Consider the following 8,676-nt stretch of genomic DNA (forward strand, 5'->3'; position numbering starts at 1 on the left):
ATGAAGCTATGAAACAAAAATAAACAACTAAGGGAATAAAGTAAAATATGGTAAAATGACAGACACAGATTGAATATCAATTTTTTAGTCAAGATTGAATATCAATTTTTAGTCAGGATTGAATATCAATTTTTAGTCAAGATTGAATATCAATTTTTAGTCAAGATTGAATATGTTTTTTAGTCAAGATTGAATATCATTCTTTTAGTCAATATTTGAATGATTGAATATTAATTTTTCAAGAATATCAATTTTTTTTTAGTAAAGATTGACTATCAATTTTTAGTCAAGATTGAATATCAGTTTTTTAGTCAAAATTGAATATCTTTTTTTTTTTAGTCAAGATTAAATATCAGTTTTTTTAGTCAAGATTGAATATCATTTTTTTTTTAGTCAAGTTATATCAATTTCTTAATCATAAACCAAAGGCCCCCTGATGCTGATAACGACTGGTGACTTTGTGAAATCTATAATATATATATATATATATATATATATATATATAAAGAGAGAAAAAAGAAAAACAAACACATCAATCTATATATAAAGAGAAAAAAGAAAAACGAACACATCAATCTGTCATATATATATATATATATATATATATATATATACTGGGGAAAAAAAGAAAGCGAGAATTAAATTACAGAATATGTTGCAAAATAAAAGGACAAAGCTATATTTATGTAATAAAAAAAATAAATAAATAATAAAATAAAATAAAAAGCAGAGAACAAATTCAAAATTAAAGAAAATAGGAAGCAAGACATGCAGAATTTTCTCCCCCTGACGGAGTAATTTCAACAAATCAGCAGAAGTATGCAACAAAGTCAGTTCATTTTCATACCAGAACGCTTGGCATCAAGAACGTTCGGAAGTCAAACCGTGGTCAACTCAGCTGCATCAATGCAAGCAGTTCCAAAAGGAACCGATTTCAAGAAGTGGATGAAGGGGGGCGTAACCCCACCCCCACCCCCCACCCCCCACCACCACCACCACCACCCCACCCTGAGAGAGGCAGCAACGACCGGGAGCCATTTGAATTCATTCCAGTTCGAATAATCGTTCTGTGGGAGAGTGTGGGGGTGCTATTTGTCATGCTTGACATGACTAGAATTCCATTCCTCAGAGGACCATTCAGCAGTCTACGTAGTTATTACGTTAGGGGGTTGGGAGGGGGTGGGGGGTTCCGGGTGGATGTATGGAGGGTGGGGAAAGGGGGGGGGGGTGTTCTACTGTGCTTTGGTTCACTGTCCTCTCTCTCTCTCGCTCTCGCTCTCTGTCTCTCTCTGTCTCTCTCTGTTTCTTTTTTTTTTTTTATTGCACTCTTTTGTTCTATGTTTTATTTAACTTGTTTCCGCCATAGGTATCTACACGAATTAGATTTTTAAAAAAATAAATAAATTGATAAACAAATCCATAAGTTAAAAAAACAACAACAACACATGTCATATAGATGCAGAAGACAGAGAATTTGAAATCTGGAACGGTTTATTAACATTAGGCCTCAACCCCAAGCGAAAGGGGGTTCACATAATACAATAACACAACTCACGAACTCTCTCTACACTTCAGAATTTTTTGCATACAACCTTCATCACTTCCGCAGAATTCGATATCAGCAGTTTCCACTCCCAGGACAGTCCTCATCAGAAGGTGGTGAATCCGCAGCGCATGCAGGCAATTGTTCGTTTGTATGGTTTCCACGTGCTGTTACAAATTTACAGTGGTGGTTCGTCCTATCCGCTCTGAATAAACAATTAACTCTCTCCATACGAACGGCGAAAGAGACGATGTTAACAGCGTTTCACCCCAATTACCATCATCAAAATATTGCAAGCGGAACGCTCTTATACTGAGGAGATGAATGTTGACAAAGAATACCACAAGTTTGACGACGGAAGTTAAAGGTTGGGTCATTCAGACACCCACTGGACATCCGAGGGGTCTGTGTAGAGGAGAAGAGAGGACTGGCCGTACTGAGTGAGTTAATGACCAGAGGTTGACCTGTCCAGTCTGAATTAACGAGGGAATCGGATGATTTTGTGATCCTGTTATTTCAGCCTTGGAGTGGGAGCGATCGACTTTCTGTTTGTCTGTCTGTCTCTCTCTCTCTGTCTGTATATCTGTCCGTCTGTCTCTTTTTCTGTCTCTGTCTCTGTCTATGTCTCTCTGTCTCTGTCTCTCTCTACATCTCTCCATCTCTCTCCTTCTTTCTCTCTCCCCTCTCCCTCTCATCCCTCCCTCTCTCTCTCTCCCTCCCCTCTCCTCATCCCTCACTCTCTCTCCCTCTCTCTCCCTCTCTCGCTCTCTCTCTCTCCCTCTCTGTCTCCCCTTTCCTTCTCATCCCTCTCTCCCTCTCTCTCTCTCTCCCTCCCCCTCTCTCTCTCCCCCCCTCTCTCTCTCCCTCTCTCTCCCTCTCTCCTTCTCACCCCCTCTCTCTCTCTCCCCCCCTCTCTCCCCCTCTCTAGGGAGATCTTATTGAATATGCTTCTCCAACTCTCTTACCATGGCCCCCCAAGAAGAAAATTATCCACCAAAAAAAGAAAGAAAGAAAAGAAAAAAAGAAAGCAACTTCCTTTGCAGTCCGTTCTTAACGTTGCATGTACTCTGTGTGATAATGGACGTTGCCTAACACGAAACTTTAACAACTTTACACATCATCAGAGCAGTGATACTTCTCACTATTGACACACTAACATCGTGGCATTTCGGACAAAAAGGACCCAAACCAATAAAAACGACACGTCTTCGGGGGGAGCGGGAGTGGGGGGGGGGGGGGGGGGGGGGGGGGGGAGAAGAAGAAGAAGAAGAAAGAACGTCTGGTTTCCTCTGCTCGGAGTACATTTGTGGAGACCTGTTACTAATCTGTTGCTACGAAACTTTCACTGCATGCAAGTGCCTGGCATATAATGCTGAAAATTTCCATTCGTATGGGAATTTCTCTTGGCCCAGAAGGTCTTTACTGAAGCAGGGTTATTTTATTTTAGTTTTTTTTATCATGTATATCAAAGGACGAGTAGGGGGGGAGGGGGGGGAAGCTCTTTTGTTGTCGCAGTCCGGGCTGGTTCATTGCTATAGCCTGGTTCATCAATATTCTCATCTTCTATTGTACGTATGTATGTATGTGTGATAGTCAGTCGTGTCCGACTATGACCTCCAGAACTGCAGAAGAGGGGACGCATCTGCTGTCCTATCTGGGCTACTATATTTGATTATGGTGGAGAGTGGCTTACCCTGAAGGGTTTTCAAGGGACTTAGTCAGTGTTGGGGATGGTTCCCCCAAAAAAGGCCAACTGTTAGCCGTCAAGGCTGCAGCCTTATACCATTGTCCATCCTCGTTAAAGATACAGAATATTTTGTCGTGGAAGTGTTAGAATCTTTGTGCAACGTTTCCTTGACTGTCTGGTTTCCGAATTCTCTACCGTTTCTTTGGCATTGATGGATTCATAGACTGTTGTAATTACTGTCAGCATATTTATTTGTGTGTGTGTGTGTGTGTGTGTGTGTGTGTGTGTGTGTGTGTGTGTGTGTGTGTGTGTCTCGGTCTGTCGACAGTTTGTCTGTGTGTCGTTCTGTCTGCCTGTCTTTCTGTCTCTGTCTCTATCTGTGTCTTGTCAGTTTTGGCTGCCTCTGTTTCTCTGTGTGTGTGTGTGTGTGTGTGTGTGTGTGTGTGTGCTTCTCTCTCTCTCTCTCTCTCTCTCTCTCTTTCTCTGTCTCACCGCCTATCTTTCTGTCTGTGTCTGTCTCCCTCCCCCACCCCCACCCCTCTCTCTCTCTCTTTCTCTCTCTCTCTACCTATCTGTTTGCCAGTCTGTCTGTCTTTCAATCGATCAATAAACTCTTGATTTCCCTTCCTCCCCCTCCCCCTCACCCCACAGTTATCCTCCAACAACCACTTCCTTCTTCTCTTTCATTCACCTCTCTCCTTCCATCCCCGCCCGCTTTTTCTCCCTTTATGTTTGTCTTTCTCCCCCCCCCCACCCCTCCTCCCAACACCCCACCCCACCTTCTCAGCAAATAGGTAAGTACGCACGAGACTGTTCATATTCTACCACAAATGAAATCACCATCGTAGATTAAAACTACACTTAACGCTTTATATAATACAAACATTAAAAAAAAAAAAAAAAAAGCGGGTCAGGATTCTTTGCGCTCAATTGGGTTACGATGTTTTGACAAATTGCTGTTTTTTTCTGGGATTACTGTATTAAGACACAATTTCCCGGTTTTTAGACACTTTTTTTTCTGGCGCATAGTATTTGCACAGCTTACGCTTTTAAATGCATCTTGTTTCGTCTAGGTTATGTGCGAATAGTGAGAGTGTGTATCCAGCTTTTCGTGTGTGCTTATCCCCTGCTAAGCTCTTGTGATGGGTCGCGGATTGTCTTCGGGGAAACGGTTAGCAGGATGTATGAGGGGTGAGTGGGAGGGAGACGGGGGAGGGGGGTAGGGGGTGGGGGAGATGGAAAGAAGAGACAAAGAGACAGACTGACAACACACACACACACACACACACACACACACACACACACACACACACGCACGCACGCACGCACACACGTGCAAACACACACGGACGCATGCACTCACTCACACACACACACACACACACACACACACACACACACAAATACACACGCACGCACGCACAACACACATACACACATACACACACAACACACACACACACACACACACACACACACACACGCACGCACGCACGCACGCACGCGCACACAACACACACAGACATACATACACACACACACATACACACACACACACACACACACACACAGAGAGAGAGAGAGAGAGAGAGAGAGAGAGAGAGAGAGAGAGAGAGGGGAGGGGGGCACATGTAAAGAAAAAGAATGAGAACAAACATTATCAAATATGATACTTCTGCCCCTCCGAAATTTTTCCTCGCCTAAAACTGAATTTCGTTATGATCCCTTTCCAATACAATAAGAGAGAGAGAGAGAGGGGGGGGGGGGGGAGAGGGGAGAGAGAAAGAGACAGGTGTGTGTGTGTGTGTGTGTGTGTGTGTGTGTGTGTGTGTGAGAGAGAGAGAGTGTGTGTGGGGGGGGAGGGGAGGGGTGTATGTGAGTGTGTGTGTATGTGTGTGGGGGCGGGGGGGGGCGGGGGGGGCGGGGGGGCGGAGGGGAGTGGGTGTATGTGTGTGTGTGTGTGTGTGTGTGTGTGTGTGTGTGTGTGTGTGTGTGTATGTGTGTGTGTGTTTCTCTCTCCCTGTATCTCTATAATTTTTGTTCGTTTGTCTGGTTATCTGTTGTCGATTTTCCTGTCTGTCTGTCTGTCTGTCTGTTGTCTGTCAGTCTCTCTCTCTTTCTCTCTCTCCTCTCTCCCTTTCTCAATCCTCTCTCCTCTGTCTCTCTCCTCTGCCTCTCTCTCTTTCTCTCCCTCCTCTCTCTCTCTCCTCTCTCTCTGTGTCTCTGTCTCTCTCTTTCCCTCTCTCCTCCCTCTCTCCTCCCTCTCTTTCTCAGTCCTCTCTCCTCTCTCTCTCCTCTGTCTCTCTCTCTCTCTTTCTCTTTTCCTCTCTCTCTCCTCTCTCTCTGTGTCTCTGTCTCTCTCTTTCTCTCTCTCTCTGTCTCTCTCTCTTTCTCTTTCTCCTCTCTCTCTCTCCTCCCTCTCTCTCTATCCTCTCTCTCTCTCCCTTCTCTCCTCTGTCTGTCTCTATCTATCTATCTATCTATCTATCTATATCTATCTATCTATCTGTCTGTCTGTCTGTCTGTCTATCTATCTATCTCCTGTTTCTTCTTCTTCTTCTTTCATCTCTCCCGTGCTCTCTTACCTGTCACGGTGATGGGACATCATCATTCATCGTTCTGATTTCCGTCGCCAGCAAGGCACCAGCAGTAATGTCATCAGCCAGCTGGTGAGGAAGACGAAGGACATTAGACCACTTTCCGGCGGCTCACAGTGAGACAGCTTCTTCTTCTTCTTCCTCCTCCTCCTCGTCCTCCTCCTCCTTCTCCTCTTCCTTTTTTTTTATACTTCTTCTTCTTCTTCTGTCTCTCTCTCTATCTATTTTTTCTTTCTTTCTTTCTTTCTTTCTTTCTGTCATTCGTTCGTTCTTTCTTTCTCATCTATCTCTATCTCTCTGTTTCTCTTTCTATCTATCTATCTATCTATCTATCTATCTATCTATCTATCTACTAATCTAAAGATCTTTCGTTCTTTATCATCTATCTCTATCTCTCTGTTTCTCTATCTCTCTATCTATCTATCTATCTGTCTCTCTACTAATCTAAAGATTTTCGTTCTTTCTTTGTCATCTATCTCTATCTCTCTGTTTCTCTCTCTCTCTCTCTCTCTCTCTCTCTATCTATCTAAACTATCTATCTATCTGTCTGTCTTTTTTTCTGTCTTTCGTTCGTTCGTTCTTTCTTTCTCATCTATCTCTATCTCTCTATTTCTCTATCTATCTATCTATCTTAGCGATCTGCTGATCTAAAGATCTATCTATCTAGCTTTCTTTCTTTTTTTCTTTCTTTCGTTCTTTCTTTCTCATCTCTGTCTATCTACCTGTCTCTCTAGCTATCTGTCTTTCTTTCTTTCGTTCTTTCTTTCTCACCTATCTCTATCTATCAATCTATCTATCTATCCATCTTAGCGATCTACTGATCTAAAGATCTATCTATCTATCTACCTTTATCTTTCTTTCTTTCTTTCTTACGTTTCGTTCTATCTTTCTCATCAATTGTATTTGTATTTCTTTTTTATCACAACAGATTTCTCTGTGTGAGATTCGGGCTGCTCTCCCAAGGTAGAGCGCATCTTTACACTACAGCGCCATCCCTTTTTTGCATTTTTTCCTGTTTGTTTGGGGGTGTGGGTTTTTTTTTTTTGCATTTTTTTCTTGCGTGCAGTTTTATTTGTTCTTCCTATCTAAGTGGATTTTTCTACATAATTTTGCCAGGAACAACCCTTTTGTTGCCGTGGGTTCTTTTACGTGCGCTAAGTGCATGCTGCACACGGGACCACGGTTTATCGTCTCATCCGAATGACTAGCGTCCAGACCATCACTCAAGGTCCAGTGGTTGACGCGTTACCTCTAGGCCATTACTCCACTATCTCTATCTTTCTATCTATCTATCTCTCTATCTATCTATCTTTCTTTCTCATCTACCTCCATCTCTCTATCTCTCTATCTGTCTCTCTATCTATCTATCTATCTGTCTCTCTCTCTATCTATCTATCTATTCGTCCGTCTGTCTGTCTGTCTGCTGAACAGTGCTTTTTCCCCAACCTTCCACACGATTGATAGTTTGCCTGATGGTTGGTTGTTGAGGTCAGAGTTTTCATTTCTGCCTTTCTTTCACCGTCTCTTCACCTATCTGTCACTGTCTGCCCTCTGTGTGTGTGTGTGTGTGTGTGTGTGTGTGTGTGTGTGTGTGTGTGTGTGTGTGTGTGTGTGTCTTTCTCTGTCTCTTCTTTCTCTCTCTCTCCTGATTCTCTGTCTCTCTTTTTTCCCTTCTTTCTTCCCCCTTGCCCCCCCCCCCCCCCCCCCCCCTCTGCCCCACCTCTCTCTCTCTACCTCACACAATATCTCAATCTGCTCTCTCTCTCTCTCTCTCGCGCGCGCGCGCGCGCGTGCACACACACACACACTCTCTCTCTCTCTCTCTCTCTTTTCCCCTCTGTCTCTCTCCTCCTCACCCCTACCCCCATCTCCCCCTCCCCTCTCTCTCCCTTATTCTCTCTCTTTATCTCTAAGAAAGATAAATAGAGAACTACTGTTCATCGCCGGCGATTTCAACGCCAGAGTAGGTGTCGATCACAACTCCTGGCCCACTTGCTTGGGTCAGTTCGGCACTGGGAAAATGAACGAGAATGGCCAGCGCCTGCTAGAGCCCTGCTGTCATCATGGGTTGTGCATCAGTAACACCTTCTTCAACACGAAGCCTCAGCATCGAGTCTTCTGGATCCAAACACTGGCATCAGCTCGACCTGATCCTCACCAGACGTGTCAACCTTTCCAGCATCAAGATCACTCGCAGCTACCAGAGCGCCGATTGTGACACTGACCACTCTTTGGTGTGCAGCAGTGTGAAGCTCTGCGCGAAGAGACTGCACCGTACGACAAAGGATGGCCGACCTCGCATCGACACCAGCAAAACACGCGATCAAAAAAAAAGTGGAGGAGTTTGCGCGTGTATTGGAGGATTCTCTCCCTGGCCCACCCACTGCAAATGCCCAAGACCGATGGGAACACTTCAGAGATGCTGTCTACATCGCCGCCATGTCCACCTTTGGCAAAAAGACCAGCAAGTCAGCTGATTGGTTCGAAGCCCACTAAGAAGAAATGACACTAGTCATCGAGGCCAAGAGAAACGCCTTGACGGCATGCGAAACCAATCCCAGTGATCAGAACCTCCAGGGTCTCCGTGCTGCTCGCAGCAAAGTCCAGCAGTGTGCCAGGCAATGCGCCAACGACAATTGGCTTCAGCTCTGCTCCCAGATTCAGATCGCAGCTGACACAGGCAACATCAAGGCGATGTATGACGGCATCAAGCAGGCATTGGGCCCAACGCAAAAGAAAACTGCCCCTTTGAAATCAGCTACAGGGGAGGTGATTCAAGACAGAAAACAACAGATGGAACGCTGGGTAGAACACTACACTGAGCTATATGCAAGGGAAAATGTAGTCAC

The sequence above is a fragment of the Babylonia areolata genome, chromosome 28, assembly GCF_041734735.1.
Source record: "Babylonia areolata isolate BAREFJ2019XMU chromosome 28, ASM4173473v1, whole genome shotgun sequence".
NCBI lineage: Eukaryota > Metazoa > Mollusca > Gastropoda > Neogastropoda > Buccinidae > Babylonia > Babylonia areolata.